This window comes from Halichoerus grypus, chromosome 5, assembly GCF_964656455.1.
Source record: "Halichoerus grypus chromosome 5, mHalGry1.hap1.1, whole genome shotgun sequence".
In the NCBI taxonomy this organism is placed as follows: Eukaryota; Metazoa; Chordata; class Mammalia; order Carnivora; family Phocidae; genus Halichoerus; species Halichoerus grypus.
In genome coordinates this window covers 171,176,012-171,194,097 of record NC_135716.1, presented here as the reverse complement: position 1 = coordinate 171,194,097, position 18,086 = coordinate 171,176,012, and the positions used below count along the sequence as shown (strand labels likewise).

The following is an 18,086-nucleotide window of genomic DNA, read 5'->3' as shown; positions in this document are numbered from 1 at the left end:
TTTTTTTTAAGATTTTTTAAAATTTATTTATTTGACAGAGAGATAGCACAAGTAGGCAGAGCGGCAGGCAGAGGGAAAGGGAGAAGCAGGCTCTCTGCTGAGCAGGGAGCCTGATGCGGGGCTCGATCCCAGGACCCTGGGATCACGACCTGAGCCGAAGGCAGCCGCTTAACCGACTGAGCCACCCAGGCGCCCCAATCATCAGCATTTATTGAGAGTTTGCTAAAATTGCTGGGTGTTTCATACTTAACTCATTTAATCCTCGCAAGAAGGCAGGCTGTGCTCATCTCCACTATACAGATGAGGAAACCGAGGCACAGGGAGTGGGTCACTCGCTGACGGATACAGGGCTCTTTGCTACCGCGTGAGCCCTTCTGCCTCCTCCCAGATGCTGGTGGTGCCTGAAGCAGCACGGAAGGGTGAAGCTGGTGGGGCGCATCCTGGGTCTGAACGTCAGAGACAGAGGTGAGGGGGCAGAGGTATCTGCAGACGTTCAGGGCTCGGTATCAGGGTGCCCAGGAAATGTGGCTGTCATTACTGTTACTAATAACATACTCTATTACTATAGATGCTAAATAAGTATATATTATTAAGTCGCTTACATTGTCAAGGCACCTTACAATTTTCAGAGCACTTTTGCATGCATCACTAATTCTTCCTCACCAAGGTCCTTCGACATATGCAAGGCAGGAATTTTTTTAAAGATTTTATTTATTTATTTGACAGAGAGAGACACAGCGAGAGAGGAAACACAAGCAGGGGGAGTGGGAGAGGGAGAAGCAGGCTCTCTGCGGAGTAGGGAGCCCGATGCGGGGCTCGATCCCAGGACCCTGGGATCATGACCTGAGCCGAAGGCAGACGTTAATGACTGAGCCACCCAGGCACCCCTAGGGCAGGGATTTTTTACCACAAACTTACAAAGCAAATAGCTTCAGAGGAGTTATGTGAATCCTCCCAAGGTCCTAAAGCTAGCATGTGGCTCTCCCTGGGTCCAGATCTGGGCTTTTCTGACTCCTGATCTGTGCTGTTTCTCAGGCACCTGCAGCCTCTCCAAGAACCTCGACGGTACAGGGGGTGGTCAGCAGGTTGATGTGAGTGTTGATGGAGAGAGAGAGAAACAGCAGAGATGAACGAGAAGAGAGGAAGCGGGATCACTAGGAACTAAGAAGAGGGACTCTGTTGGGACAGGGAACAAGAGGAGACAATCCAGGCCTCTCTGGGCTTCTCCCTGGGACCCAGCCTCTGCTCAGAGCCACGTGCCAGGCTGACCACCCAGATGTGGCACAAGATGGCGCCCTTGGCTAGAGAACCAGCGGCAGTGAGCCTACAGAGGCACAGACTCTCAGGGCTGCTGGGGAGGCAGCTGTGGTTTCCACCCTACCTCTGGTGATAAGGGGCGTCTTGGCACATCAGCTTGCTTCAGAAGGACCCTTTCAGGCCTCCTCTACTGAAATCCTACGTCTGTACACAAATCCACAGACAGCCAAGCCACGTGGTTAATCAAGGGTTCACAGTTTTTACCAGTCAGGTACACCTGAACATGGGTGAATGCAGATTTTAACCACAGTCCAGACCTCCAAGGTATGTCCCCGGGAAATGCAAAGTGAGGGGTTTAGGCAGAGATCTTTCTAAAGTTTATTGAGCCCTTCTGATGGGACGGGCACCCTGCTAAGTGCTTCCTCTGCATGTAAGGTTGTCAGATAAAATACAGGACACCCAGTTAACTTTGAATTCCAGATACACAGGGAATAATTTCTTAGCATAAGTATGTCCCAAATATCGCATGGGACATACCTATACTCAAAAATTATTCCTTGCTCATCTGGAATTCAAAGTTACCTGAGCGTGCTGTGTTTCTACTTGCTAAATCTGGCAACCCTACCTGTATTGTATCAACCTTACAGTCACCAAGGAAGATTTTGAAATTCATCTCCACTTCAGCAGGCATCATAAGCGAGGTTCCTAGAGGTGAAGGGACTTGCTGGTGTTCACAGCAGGTGAGCGGCGGGGGCTGCCCTACCTGAATCCACACCCTCACCAGCCTCCTCCCTAACCAGCATGAGGGACTGAGAAAAGAGGCTGACTACCTCTGTTCTCTCAGGGAAGGACCAATTAAAACTGGACCCTGAAGGCATTGAATGTAAATATCCTCAACATGAGAGTAATAGAGGTCTCACTCTAAAACAGGAACGGGTCTTACCAGTCATCCAGCTGGGAGGCAGCTCAGCTTTGGGGTTAAGAGGTGGGCTCTGGAAACAGGTCATTGGATAAAAGCTCCAGCTCCATTTGTTACTAGCTGTGAGACTTTGGGCAGATTATGTAACCTTTTTGTGCCTCAGTCTCCCCATTGAGAATATGAGGAAAATACTACCCATGTTGCAGGGTTGTTGTAAAGATTAAATGAGGTAATACATGCACAGCACTCAGAACAGTGCCTGGCCCAAATTATACATATTAGCGTCGTGTATGCAGTCCAGCCACTTTATTCACGAAGGCAACACCGAAGCCCAGAGGGGGGAACTGCCTTGCTCAAGGCCACACAGCACATGAGTGGCTGAGCAGAGTCTCAATCACAGGTCTCTGAAGTGAAGTTTGTGATATCAGCCTTAAAAGAAAAAGAGAAAGGAATCACCATCAGTGGCAGGCCAAAGCCCCATTCCTGATCATCCGATCCTGACTTTTCCCACGTCAGTTGGTACAAAGGAATCTTACCGCGTCTGAGGCCATTTATAGAATTTAAATCTTCTGGGTCCTTTTCGCCAGTACAATACTGTAAATTTATTTCTTCTTTCCTTCCACAAACATTTACTGGTGGCCTGCCTCCCGGGCACTGTATTAGGCACACGGAATGAAAAAGCAAGCAGCTACCGAGAGACAGCGGTGTGATTGACACCAGGAGCAGGGAGCCCAGGGCCCGTGGAAGCCGGAAGAGGGACACCTGGCAAGGTGGTGGGAGTGACAGAGAGGCAAGTGATAGTTGACCTAAGCTCTTTGGGACAAGGATGGTCAGCCAGGTACAGAAGGGGCAGAAAAGTTCTTCCAGGCTGAAGGAATAGCGTGTGCCAAACCCGAGAGGCCAAACAAGAAAATATGCCATCTACCACAGGGCCCATGACAAGGAAACCAGAGTTATATCTGGGTGAACCAAATGCTCCCCCCAATACCCCTGACCTGTGCAGGGTAGACAGCCCCCTCCAGTGGGATGGTCAAGAAGCAGCCAAGAAGCAGCCAAGCCAAAGAGGTGCTCATGTCATAAAGAAACCACTGCTCAAGGAAACTGCCAAGCAGCACCCTCATCGATGGCATTTACACAGAGACTGTCTTGGGCTTGGCTTTGTGCTACTGTGAATATGAATTCATCTACCACTGGGTAACTGAACCTGGAATGGAGGCCAGGTGTCGCTGCACCCCGAGAGTCCCCGGTGTAAAGGCTGGGGTGCCGGCTGAAGGCAGATCTTTAGCAAATCTCCATCTGTTTCATCTTGGCGCCCTCAAGGCAGAAGACGAATTCTAATTGCTACCAGGCCAGTGAGGCGGGCAGCCATGCACTCTGGAGTCAGGGTGGCTCCAGCCCTGGATTGGAGAGTGTCCTCCAACTGGCTTTGTGCTCACTTGGATCTTCCTCTGAAGGTCATTACCACCAAGGTCATTGGCAGCATTGCATCTCTGGGAGGCCAGAGGTATTTGCTGGTTATTGGATGATATTTCTTCCAGCATCCTAAGGGAGCCCGAGTTGTGGGAACGCCGGGAAGTCTGAAATGCCTGCATTGCCGAAACTGTTGACATCGTCTATGCCCAGCTGCTCCCTCCACTGCAGGTGCTCTCCCTTCTTCTACTGGAAGTTATTCCCCACCCCCACCCCCACCCCCACTCCCTAGAAGAAGATGGAGGTGGATTTAAAGGGGGCATGAGTGTTGAGTCAGTGTCTTCTGGAATCATTCTCATGGGCTTGAGGTCTCGCTTCGGGCTGTAGGCAGGTTACAGCCCCAAGGTATAAATGGCACCACAACGAGCCAGTGGGTGAAGTCCAAGCTAAGGAGATCCTCTTTGCCTCCTGTCTGTCCTTCTACTCCGCTGGGCTTAAAGTCCTGGAGCTTTTGCCTTCCCAAGCCTCTCTGTCCACTTTCTCCACCACCCCTCCCTCCCACCCTGGTCAAAGCCTGGGCACTGTGTTAGCCCACCTAGCAGCCTGTCCAACAGCCTATAATCTTATCCCATGTGCTCTGTTTGCAATTCTACAACCTAGAGCGATCATTCTAAAGTTAGAATATGATCTCCCTGCCCCAAACCCTCCTATTCATTCATTCATTCAGTCAGTCAGTCAGTGAGTCATTCACTTTATGCCATTAGGAATACCTCAAAACAAAGCCCCTGCCCTCATAGCATTTACCTTCTAGTGCATGTGCATCAAGAAATATACAACTCAGGAGCGCCTGGCTGGCTCAGTTGGTTGAGCATCCGACTCTTGATTTTGGCTCAGGTCATAATCTTGGGGTCCCAGGATCGAGCCCCCCATTGGGCTCCAAGCTCGGCTTGGAGTCTGCTTGTCCGTCTCTCTCTGCTCCCACTCACTCTCTCAAATAAATAAATAAGTAAAATCATTTTTTAGAAATCATTAAGAAAAAGAATTCTACACCTCAACATGTGATAGGAACAGCAATAAAGTGGAAGAGATAGAGAATGATGGAAAGGATGGCCATTTTCTTTTTTTTTTTTAAAGAATTTTTTTTTTTTTTTAAGATTTTATTTATTTGACAGAGAGAGAGAGAGCACAAGTAGGCAGAACAGCAGGGAGAGGGAGAGGAAGAAGCAGGCTCCCCACCGAGCAGGGAGCCTGACATGGGGCTCGATCCCAGGACCCTGGGATCATGACCTGAGCCGAAGGCAGACGCTTAACCGACTGAGCCACCCAGGCGCCCCAAGGATGGCCATTTTCTAAGAGTGGTAGGGGAAGGGCTCTCGGAGGATCGTATGAGTGAATGAAGTAGGGGCCCAGCCAGCCTGGAATCTTGGAGAACGTGCGAAAACACTTGCTCTACAGTACATCAAAACTTGTTATAAAGCGCTAGAAACGGAGAGAGTGAAGTGTGGGCACAAAGACAGACCAAGAGAAATCTAGGATAGAATAGAGAAGCCAGAAACACGCCCTCACCTGTCTGGAGAGTAGATTTATGACAAAGGGGTGGATGATGGTCTTTTTGTTAAATGGCTTGGGGGAAATTGAACATCTATATAGAAAAATATTTATCTCCTATGATTCCCCCTGCTCCCCCCCAAAAATCCAAGTGGGTTGTAGATCTTAATGTGACAGACAAAATAATAAAACTTCCAGAAGATAGTATAGGAATATTTATTCTCATGACTTAATGGTAGGGAAAGATCAAATTGCACCCCCTCTGCTTGGGGACATTCCATCCCCTCTCTGAGCCTTGGTTTCCTCCTCTTTAAGATGGGGGCAATATTACCCACCTCTGGTTCTTGTGAAGCTTTAAAAAATAGCAAATACTGTGTTTAAGACAAAGCTTGAGGCAGAGCTGGAGAACATTACCTCCTTCTCTTCCTGTTTCTCTTACTCTACCTTTCATAGCCACACCCTCTCTACAAAAGGCTTCCTTGAGGAGGGAAGTCAGGTGGTGGGATTTCATTACCAGAACGTTCCAACCTCCATATACCCTCTTTTGTTAAAAAATGCACACATGCACCAGAGATCCTGGTTCAGATCAGAGGCGATCTGTAGCTTTCCAGGCGATTCCAAGGTGAGGTTTCCAGACCAAATTTTGAAAAGCATCATCCTGGAGCTGGAGGGGGAATGAACACTCAGGCAGAGATCAAGCTGGATAGCCCAGGAGAAACGAGAGCTCTGTAGGATGTGTTCTAAGCAAAGCCTAGGTAAAAAGCGCAACAATTTGAGTGCAAAATATCATAGTTAGTGAAAAACAATATCCCATAGGAGACAGTAGAAAGTTTTCTAAGTATATGAAACTTAGCAAAAGAGAGTAGGCTGATCATCCCTACAAAAAGCTAGGTATTTAGAAAAACATATATTAGCTGCACAAGCTTGAGAGACTGACTTAACCACTCTGTTCCTCAGTTCTCTCATCTGTAAAATGGACATTCTACCATTAGTACCTATTCATCAGGTCGTTGTAAGGACAAAATGAGTTATAGCATATAAAGTGCTCTAGCATGGCTCCTAGTACACGTCAACTATGATTGGGATCACCACCAGCACCTTTTAATGGGGATCATGGACCCCTTTGGACTGATGAAAAATGTGCACATGTACACACACAACTCAGCACACAATTTTGGAGGTTCATAGATCCCCTGATGCCCGTCCCCAGTGGTGGGGGAGGGGCACGTGGACGGAGCTCAGAAGCCTCCAGCTCCAGGTTCAACTAGAGAAGCTCTATGTTCACCTGTTTTATGTAGCTGCACATTGTATTTCCATGTGTGATTTCATTTGAAGAAGGGCTATTTTTAAAATATGAAAAATGCTCATCTTTCCCTTCTCACTTTGTAGATGAGGCAACTGAAGGTCAGAAAGGGGAAGATACACAGCCCAAGGTCACACAATAAATTAGAGACGGTCAGGACTAGGGTCCAAATCTCTTGTCTCCCAGGTTTGCCACCCTGCCCTCAGAGACAAATATAAAAAGGAAACTGGTAGAGGCCTCAATGGGTACAAGTGGTCCCATTGGAGTGGGCACAGCTCAGTGGATGAGAACATGGGTCTGGGAGACAGGCCTGAGTATAAATCTTGAATCAGCCACTTACTCAAGTTTCTTAACCTCTCTGACCATCAATTTCCTTGTCTCTAAAATGATGTAAAAAATACTAAGGTGCATCAAAAGTCCTTCCTTGTGAAGGGGCAGCGCTGAGTGTTGAATGGAAAAGGTGACTGTATATAAACAGTTTGGCATCACTTTCAAATATGCCTTAAAGCCCTCGTGACCCTGCATGTCTGTGTTCCTTCTGGATAAAAGCCTTGAGTGATAAGACAGGTGCTAAACAAGTCTGTGAAGTTGAAGGCAAAGGTGTGCTTGATGGGAAAAGAGCATCAGGAGCCCCTGGGGAACAGGTGGGAGGGAGAGCGGGGAAGCTCTATAGGGGCTCTGCACCTGTTCCACGTAGTTGTGCCCTGGATGCAGCTCTCTGCAAGCCTCCATCTGGCTTTGACAAGATAATTCTGTTGTTTTATTTATTGCTCATAGACTGCATGCTTCCGGGAAAGAAATTTTGAAACACTCTAATAATATCAACTTCGTAGGATTGTTGTAGATGTAAGGAGATTCATTCTGTGCTTAGCATGGAGTAAACTTTTAATATGTGTCTACCAATTTCAGAAGGGCGAGGTCACTGTCATTGTGAAAGCAGGAAGAAGAATTTTGAGGCATGGTCTGTGCCATTTGTCTCCGAACCCCCAGCCCTAAGCACAGGACCTGGCACACAGTAGGAGCTCAATAAACCTCAGGTGAATAAAGACAGAGCTGAAAGATTAACAGCAAAAGGGAGAAATGTTTTTTGGGTTAATTATGAGAAATACACTGAACCAAACAGGAGTATAACGGGGTAGTTTTTACAAAACTTCAGAAAATTCCTCATTCATGCAGTCAGTGCACACTGAGCGCTTTCTCTGTTCCAGGCACTTTTCCCAGTGTGGGGGCAGAGCAATTGAAGGAAGGGGACAAGGTCTCTGTTCTCCTGGAGCTTACGTTCTTAGGGGTGGGGTGAGGACAGATAATAAATGAATAAACAAAGAATATGATAGAATAAGTACCATGAAGAAAAATAAAGCAGAGTAAAAAACTAGGGAGTAAGGGATATGCTGTTATACACAGTGAAAACCTCTCATAAAAAATCACATTTGAGCAGACCTATGAGTGAAGCCAGGCGAATATCTGAGGGAAGAGATTGCCACACTTGGAAACAGTTGAAAAGAGAGCAAATGCATTTCATCCAGTAGCTAGGCCTCATTTTCAATTGACTGAAACAAAATAAAGACTCTTTGTAGTGCCTTGCCTGAAAGTTGAACAGAAATATACTCAGCATGAAAGGCAAACCTTTAGTTAATCTGTTTTTGTTGTTATTGAAATCTTAAGTACCTCCTTTATGGCAGATGGCTCGAAACCTGCAGGGAAAGAGATACTTTCGAAACACAATTCCAAATGAAAAACAAAAAAACCCAGCAATGATAATGGCCTCACAAGAAATAACTTGAAATTGTGAGTGCGCTGCTTGATGAGATTAAACAGTTGGAGGCAAATGATGCAAGCCCCAAAGAGGAAAATATTCATATGAATCATTACACAAATCCCATGTTGTAGCACATCAGACTCAGCGATTTTATGCTTGGGAAATAGTCATCCATTCATTCAAGAAACATTGTGGAACACCCGATTATTTGTAAAACTGGGTGTTTTGCGGCTTAAAAGATGAATTGAGCCCAGATCTACACTTAAGGAGTTTTCATCTTGCTCCACGTTGGCACATACTTATTATTTATTTTTAATTATTATTTTGTTTTTCAATTTAAGTTTTTCTGATCATCTTCCACTTCTAGTCCGTTCCCCTATCCCCATAGGCACTGTTCTCAGGTTCTCTGTCCATTTTATTTACACTTATAAATGCATTTATGTTTTAAATGCATATATGTCTATTTATACAACATATAGTATTGTTATGTGTGCATATTTCATGTACATAAGTGATATATTGCCATATATCTCATTCTGCTTCTTTGAGATCTATTCATGATGATTAATGTATATCTAGTCCACTTCTTTTGACTGTTGCATTATATTCCGTTAGTATTATATTTCGTTAGTAATCCCTTATTGAAGAACATTTTATATATGTATTATATTTCGTTAGTAATGTATTATATTTCGTTATTATATTTGTTAGTATTATATTTCGTTAGTACTGTATTATATTTCGTTAGTATTATATTTCATTAGTAATCCCTTATTGAAGAACATTTAAGCTATTTCCAACTCTGTTATTATAAACTAATGCTGCAACAAAAATCCTTGAACATATCCCTTTGTGTATTTAAGCAAGAATTTCTCTGAGGTTTATATATGAGACAGGATTTGCAGCATAAATTGATGTGCATTTTGTCATTATCACTAAATACCTCCAAAATGCAAAATGCACCAATTTTCACTCCCCCCAGCAGTACATGAAAGTTGCATTTTCCCCACATCTTTGGCAGTTTGATATTATCACGTGTTTTATCTTTGGATGCAAAGCAGTATCTATTTCTCACTTTATTTTGCATTTCTGTGACTATTAATAGGGTTAAACATCTCTTTATCTGTTCGTTAGCCATGTAGATTTCTGAGTTCCTCTTCTGTGAATTGCTTGCTTTTCTTTCCACATTTGTATATAGAAATCTCCTCTTTTTTTTTTTTTTTTTCCTGCTTTGCTGGTTTCAGATACTAATGACAGTCATATATTGGAAATATATTCACCCAATATGTTAATTGCCAGTTAACTCTACGGTGTTTTTTCATTCCTGTTTTGTTTTTTATTGTATAGCTACTAGCTATCCCCAATAATTGCTCTCCTTTTCTTTGTTAATTAAAACAAACAGACAAACTGATTTTTAACTGGGTACCAGGCTTTCTGGCATAAAGACTATATGTCCCAGCATACCTTGCAGGGTGTGACCATGTGACTAAGTTCCAGCCAATAGCACATAAGAAAAGGTATTATGGGAAATTTTCAGGAAATGTTCTTAAGAAGAAACAGCTCCCTTGTTTCCCCTTTTCTCCTCACTGGTTGGCGCATTGGATCATGAATTGGGAGCCATGTGCTAAGGATAGGGAACCACAAAAGAAAGACTGGGTCCCTGATGCCATCCATGGACCACTTATTTCTAGACTGCTTGCTTCTCTCAGAGCCCAACCTAAATCTAACTGATGGAAACCAAAGTCTTTCATTTTGAAATAGTCTAAGCCTTTTGTTTTCCTCTTTAAAAAATTCTTGCCAACTGCAAAGTCACAATGATATTTGCCTACATTTTTCTTCTAATAATTTTTATAGCTTTGCTTTTTCATATTAGGTCTTTCATCCATCTGGAAGTATTTTGACTTATTTTGTGTTTTGTTTTGTTTTGTTTTACTAGCATATGATAGGAGGCTATGTTCACCTGCTCTACATTGTGAGTCAATTCTCCCACCACCACTTATTAAATAATTCATTCTTTCCTCACTGAGTTGTGACGCCATCTCTATCATATACCAGTTCCCAGTACTCCATTGGACAGTAGTCGTATTGGGAAGTATGCTTTTCTGGTTTCCATATTAACTAGAAGTCCATATGTTTTTTTCATTAAATATGATGTGTGTTGTAAGTTTTTAATAGAGAATTTTTATCAGGTTAAGAATGCTACTTTAATCACAAATAGATCTTTTTCTTATATCTATTGAAATATCATATTTTTTTCTTTAATCTGAAACACCTTGATAGATTTATCTGATGCTAAATCATCCTTACATTTCTAAACTAAATCCCACTTGGGGTTGTTTAAATTAGGAATTTTGCATCTATAATTGTAAGTAAAACCAGGTTAAAATTATCTTTCCTCATATCTGCTATAATACCAATGTTTAACTAGATTTATAAATTGGTTGGGTGACTTTCCCTCCCCTCATCTCTGGGAAAACTTGAATAGTACAGGAACTAGCTGTCCTCTAAAAGTTTGGTAGAATTGACCTTTAAAACGATCTTGGTCTGGTGACTTTTTTTATTGGCAGGGTGAGGGAGGTAGGGAGGAGAGGTATGGGAGAGTCAGGAGGGGTGAAAGAGGGGGAGTGGTGGTGCTTATTAATCACATTTTTCAAGAGTGCCTAGCAGTTAATAAGTACTCTATAATTATTTATTGAATGAATGGGTGAATGGATATTTTATACAAATATTTTTCTTCTTGTGCCAGTTCGGGCATTTCATATTTTTCCAAGCACTTACATATTTTGCTTAGGTTTTCCAAAGTTTTTGGCATCAAGCTTTTCATAATAATAGCAGACATGTTGACAGCAGTCATCTCCTTATACCTCCATTTTTCTCCACTTGGTCACATACCTCAGGAGAGTGTAGCCCCCTGCAGCCTCAGAGAGCCATTTGGACAGTGACCCAGATCTGGCCGATGCCAAACACAGTGGTTCCCTGTTCCTTGTCAGCAATTAGCTTAGCTGAGTATAGGATGCAGTGAGGCAGAAGAGTACAGTTGACCCTTGACCAACACAGGTCTGAACTGCACGGGTCCACTGACTCTCGATGTATTTTCTCTTCCTTAGAATTTTCCTAATGATATTTTCTTTTCTGTAGCTTACTTTATTGTATAATACATATAGCATACAAAATATGCATTGATCGACTATTTATATTATCAGTAAGGCTTCCCATCAAAAGTAGTGATTAGTAGTTACATTTTGGAGGGAGTCAAAGTAATACACAGATTTCTGGGGGGCTCAGTCGGTTAGGTGGCCAACTCTTGATTTGGGTTCAGGTCATGATCTCAGGTGGAACCCTGCATCAGGTTCTGCCCTCAGCAGGGAGTCTGCTTTAGATTCTCTCTCTCCCTCTGCCTGTCTCCCTCACCTCACATGTTCTCTCTCTCTCTCAAATAAATAATCTTTAAAAAAAGTATACACAGATGTCTGACTGCACAGGGCTGGTGTCCCTAATGTCCACATTGTTCAATGATCAACTGTATATGGCAGAGGATGAGGGGCTTGGGGGAAAGATTTTTTTTCTCTGACAAAATGGGAAGCCTGGAGCCACTAAGCTATCTTGTGTCTAGGAGGGGAGCTACTCTGTGGCTGAGTCTGCTGCCAGGATGGAAAAGTAGAAAGATGAAAAGAAACTTGACTTTGATGTCTCGATGAAGGTACAGCTAACCAGTCCCTGAATTATCCTACCTGTGCACTTCCTGTTCTAGAAGATAATTAATTTCTTATTCTGAAAATCAGGTTAGATTGATTTCTTTTTTATTATTTGCAGCCCAAAGCATCCTGATACAGCAAAGCTCTTTGATAGTTTTTATGTATTTTTTGTTTTATTTTAATAGCATTAAAATTAAATGAAAATTTCCATTTCTGCTGTAGCTACACTTATTTATTCATTTTTATTATGCATTTTATTTATTTGTTCTGTCTTTGCCAAGAGTTTGTCTATCTTAGTTTTAGGGTTTTTTTTTTCCTCAAAAAGCAACTTTTGGTTTTGTTAATTGTCTCACCTCCCCCCCCCCCCCCATTTCATTGATACTTACCCTTATATTATCGACTACTCCCTTTCTTCTTTGGGGAGATTTACTCTGTTATTTATTTTTTATTTTTTAGCTTCTTTAAGATTAACTTTGTTTTACTTGCACTTTCTTTTTTTTCTAAGAAATGCATTCAAAGCTATAATTTTCCCTGCAAAAAATGCTTTAGCAACATCTCACTGATTTTTACATACTTTTGTCTTTAACAGTATTTTTTAATCTCCCTTATTATATTATCTTTACCCCATGCATTACGTAGAAGTATGATTTGAAATTTTCAGACATATGGAGTTTTTTCGGCTCTCCTGTTTGTTACTGATTTCCACTTCTATTGGATTGGATTTAGACAACTGACCAGGATGGTGCTGATTCTTAGGAATTTATTAATAATTCTTTTTGTAGCTTAGCATGTGATCCATGTTCGCCTGTTTCATGTGATTTTGAGAATAATTTGTTTTGGGGTTTGAGGATGCATTCATCTATATTAGCTTATACATTCATTGTTCAAATGTTCTATATCCTTGCTTTTTTTCCTGCTTTATCAATTTCTGAGAGGGGTGTGCTAACATCTCCAACCACCACTATAAATTCAGCTACTAGGCCTTATAAGTCTATCCGTAGTTTAACATATTTATAAGTTGTATTATTAGATGCTTATATGTTTGTAATTGTTATGTCTCCTCAGTATATTGTTCTTTTTATTGATATATGTGGTCTTTTTTGGTCTATATGGGGGTGTTGGTATCCTAGTTTCCTTCTGATTTGTATCTGCTTGGTATATATTTTTCATCTTTTTGTCTTTTAAAAAAAGAAGATTTTATTTATTTATTTGAAGAAAGGGAACACACAAGTAGGGGGAGGAGCAGAGAGGGAGGGAGGGGGACAAGCAGACTCTGTGCTGAGTGCAGAGCCTGACGCAGGGCTCAATCCCAGGGCCCCAAGATCATGACTTGGCTGAAACCAAGAGTTGGGATGGTTAACCAGCTGAGCCACCCAGGTGCCCCTCAGCTTCTTGTCTTGAATTTGTTGAGTAAATAATATGTTTATATGATTCAAACTCAGAATAATATTTAAAGGTACACAGTGAGAAGTTCTGCTCCTACCCAGTTTCCATCCACCCCGTGCCAGTTCTCATTTATTTGCCTCTACGCGTTAGATTCGTTCTACTTTTTGTTGCTTTGTGATACTGGAACTAGAGCCTGGAAACATTTGTCCACTAGCAGATGGCATAGTGCTGCCTTATCAGCAGAGGATGCAGAGGGAAACTGCAAGAGGAAGAGGCTTGTTTTCCAGTTCTGGTGCTTTGCTTTCCGGCTTCTACAGTGTGGCAGCTTCCGTATTAGCAGGGGCTTCTCTGTCAAAGGTATGCAGGAAACCCAGCGGTACACACACACCAGTATCCCATGGGCTACAGCTACGCCCTCTCCAATGCGGTGCAGATCTCAGTCTGGGGGGTTGAGGGGCTCTTCCAAGTTTGTTCCTCCTTGACTACACTCTTTCAGTCTTCAAGCTGGCAGCTTATGCCCACACCTCTGCCCCTGCGGTAGCCACTAGCCAAATGTGGCTGCTTGAATTTAAATATAAATTAAAGTAAAATCAAATTTAAAAATCCAGTTCCTCAGTCACAGTAGCTACATTTCAAGAGTTTAATAGCCAATGTGGCTCATGACTACTACACTGGGCAGTGAAGACACAGGACACGTCCAATGTTGCAGAACATTCTATTGGACTCACTGCTTCAGAGGTCTCTCTATTGCTCTTAGGAGCTTATCTCCTTTATCAGCTAATAATTCTTTACATTCTAGTAGTTAATATTATACTAGTTATATTACTAACTAACAATTCTTTTTTTTTTTAAAGTAGGTTCCATGCCCAGCACGGAGCCCAATAAGGGGCTTGAGCTCACGACCCTGAGATCAAGACCTGAGCTGAGACCAAGAATCGGACACTTAACCGACTGAGCCACCCAGGCACCGCACTAGCTAATAATTCTTTATATTAAAGTTTCTCTGTTCAGATTTCCCTGGTTTCCTGTCTCCTCATTGGCCCTTAACGGATACACACCCCATTTGTCATATGTATCTTTTCAACGTTTTTTAAGCAAATATAAGCAAATACAAATATATATTCTTATCTACACACACACATACACACACATACCCTCATTGACACAAAAATAACAAACTCTACATACAGTGTAGTGGTCTGACAAACTACAAACAGCAGGCCAAATCCAGCCCAATCTGGCCACACCTGTTTGGTTATATACCATCTGATTGCTTTCCGGCTACCATGGCAAGTCAGCAATTGGAGCAGATGCAAGAGATTACATGGCCTGCAAAGCTGAAAATATTTAGTGTCTGGCCCTTTACAAAAAAAGCCTTGTTGATCCCTGTTCGATCTCTTTCTTTTTCTTTTTCTTTTAAGATTTTATTTATTTATTTGTTAGAGAGAGAAAGAGTGGGCGAGAGTGAGCAAGGGTACAAGCAGGGGGAGCAGCAGAGGGAGAGGGAGAAGCAGGCTCCCTGCTGAGCAAGGAGCCTGATGCGGGACTCGATCCCAGGGCCCCTGGGATCATGACCTGAGCTGAAGGCAGACGCTTAACCGACTGAGCCACCCAGGCGTCCCGATCTCCTTCTTTTTCAATTTAGCAATATATACTGGAGTTCTTTCCCTATCAGGATTTTAGAGCTTCCTCGCCTTTTTTTTTTTTTTAAGCTGCGTAATATTCCATTGAATAAATGCATCACAATATACTTCAGCAAGTTTTTTTGGTTTAAATTCCATTTCGTTCCTATTTCATGAATTATTTCAGTAAATAACCTTGTATATGCTTCATTTTGTATACATGCAGGTACATATATAAAATAAATACCCAGAAGCAAAATTATTGGGTCAAAGTGAAAATGCATTTTTAAATTGTGATAAATATTGTTAATCTACATAGGAACTGTACTAATTTCTATTCCAATCTGCAGTGTATGAGAGTGTCTGTTTACCATCACACTATCAAACTGCCAGAATTTTTCCCAATTTTATGTGTTAAAAAAAGATATTTCAGGGCGGTTTTAATTTGCACTGCTCATAGTATGAATGGATTGAGCATCTTTTTGTGTATTTATGGGCCGTGTGTGATAGGTCTTTTCACGTCTTTGCCCATTTTTCTAAGATTTTCAAGAGAGTTGTGTTCTTGTTCTTATGAATTTCTAGAAGCTCTTCATGGATTAGGGAAATTAATCCTTTTAATATGTTGCAAATATATTTTCCCAGGATGTCATTTGTATTTAGACTTTGTTCATGATTTTTCTTTTTCTTTTTTTTTTAAGATTTTATTTATTTGACAGAGAGCGAGCGAGCGAGTGCGCGCGAGAGAGAGCCAGAGAGCACAAGCAGGGGAAACAGAAGAGGCAGCAGGAGAAGCAGGGTCCCCCCTGAACAGGGAGCCTGATGCAGGCCTGGATTCCAGGACCCTGAGATTATGACTCAAGCCGAAAGCAGATGCTTAACCGACTGAGCCATCCAGTCACCCCTGTTCATGAGTTTTCTTGAAAATATTAAATTCGGGTCGCCTGGGTGGCTCAGTTCGTTGGGCGGCTGCCTTTGGCTCAGGTCATGATCCCAGAGTCCCGGGATCGAGTCCCGCATCAGGCTCCCTGCTCAGTGGGGAGTCTGCTTCTCCCTCTGACCCTACCCCCTCTTGTGCTCTTTCACTCTCTCTCTCTCTCAAATAAATTAAATAAAATCTTTTTAAAAAATGTTAAATTCATCAGTCTTTTCTCATTTGGTTTTTGGATTTTGCATCAATTAGAAAGAACTTCACCACCTCAAAGTTATAAAGAAATTTGCCCACTTTTCCCTAGTACATTAATGTGTACAATTTTTTAGCTTTAAATCTTTGATCAATTTTTAGTTACTCTAGCATAAGATGTGGGATATAGATAAAACATCTTTTTCAAATGATGAACCCAGTTATTCCCAAACCATTAATTATAAAATTTACCTTTTCTTTCTTACACTTTTAGCATATACTAAATTTCTATGTGTAATTTTGGTCTATGCTTGGACTTCTTATTTTGTTCCATTGGTTTATTTGTCTTTTCGTGTGCTAATTGCCCACTATTTTAATTGCTGAGGCTTTAGAATATAGTTTAATATCTGGTAGAGCTGGTTCTCCAAATTCTTTGTTGTCTATTTTTCCATTTAAACTTTATAATCAGCTTCTTTGCAGAAAAAAAAACCACAAACAAACCCTGTCGGTGTGTTTGCTGAGAATTAACATTTTTATGATGTTTAGTTTAGTCTTCTTGCTATTTAAGAAATGGTATGTCTTCCTTTGCTTTTTTGTTTTTTGGTTTTTTTTAGAGAGTGGGGAGAGAGAGAGAGAGACAGAATCTTTTTTTTTTTTTTTTTTTTTAAAGATTTTATTTATTTGACAGAGAGAGACACAGCGAGAGAGGGAACACAAGGAGGGGGAGTGGGAGAGGGAGAAGCAGGCTTCCCGCCGAGCAGGGAGCCTGATGCGGGGCTCGATCCCAGGACCCTAGGATCGTGACCTGAGCCGAAGGCAGACGCTTAACGACTGAGCCACCCAGGCGCCCCGAGAGACAGAATCTTAAGCAGGCTCCATGCCCAGCACAGAGCCCGGCACAGGGCTCAATCTCACGATCCCGAGATCATGGCCTGAGCCGAAATCAAGAGCCAGACACTTAACCAACTGCGCCACCCAGGTGCCCTGGTATATCTTTCTGTTCAGGTTTTCTGTTGTATCCGTCACTGATATTTTAAGTTGATACGTTGGTATTTTTTTCTTTTGTTGCTATTGTAAATGCAGTCTTTTCTTCCAGTAACTCTTCTAACTGAGTTCTGTGTAAAGTTTACACATTGATGCATCAGTCATGGTTCTCCAGAGAAAAGGAACCAATAGCATAGAGATCGAGATTGAGATAGAAATATCTAGGAGGAGATGTATTTTGGGAATTGGCTCTCATAATTACAGAGGCTGAGATATGCACTGATATACCATCTGCAAGCTGAAGAACCAGGAAAGCTGGTGGTATAACTCAGTCCAAGGCCAAAGGCCTGAGAACAGGAGGAGCTGATGGTGGGATTCGCAGTCCAAGGCATGGGCCTTTGTCTTCTAGTTGGTTTCTGTATGTTTGTCTAATACATCACCACCTTACTTTACCACCTTCTCCTTCCTCTCCCTTCCCACATTCCCTCTAGCTTTCTCTCCCTTCTCTCTCATTCTTTTTTTTTTTTTTTTAGGATTTTATGTATTTATTTGAGAGAGAGAGAGAGAGAGAGTGTGTGTGTGTGTGTGTGTGTGTGTGCAAGCAGGGGGAGGGGCAAAGGGAGAGAAAGAATCTCAATCCAACTGCGCGCTGAGAGTGATGCCGGATACGCAGGGCTGAACTCACAACCCTGAAATCATGACCTGAGTCAAAGTCAGGAGTCGGCCACTCGACCGACTGAGCCACCCAGGCACCCCTCTCGTTCTTTTTCTTATAATTGGTTATTCAGGAGATTCTCTAGGGTTTTCCAGGTATATAATCCTATTATCTCTCTTTTCTCTTATCTGATGGTGTTGAGTAATACATCCAACATAACGTTAAAAAAATAGGGGTGATGGTGGCCATACTTGTGTTGTTCCTAACTTTTACAGAGGAGTGCACCAGGGTTTCCCCATTAAGCAGATGCATTGTGCTAATAGTTTTCCTCTTAAAAGGAAAAATCGATGAATTGGATTTCATGAAAATTCAAAGCTTCTGGTCTTTGACACCATCAAAAAAAAAAAAAAAAAAATGAAAAGGCAAGC

General features: G+C 42.3%; 1 long non-coding RNA gene across 1 annotated transcript in view; it reads right to left on the bottom strand.

Annotated features, from left to right (window-relative positions):
- Positions 1–2,467: 2,467 nt before the first annotated feature.
- Positions 2,468–18,086, bottom strand: part of LOC118536379 (uncharacterized) — a 68,913-nt gene continuing 53,294 nt past the window's right edge. The window contains exon 2 of the long non-coding RNA XR_013448354.1: positions 2,468–2,605. This is a non-coding gene — a long non-coding RNA (uncharacterized LOC118536379). The remainder of the gene's footprint in view (positions 2,606–18,086) is intronic.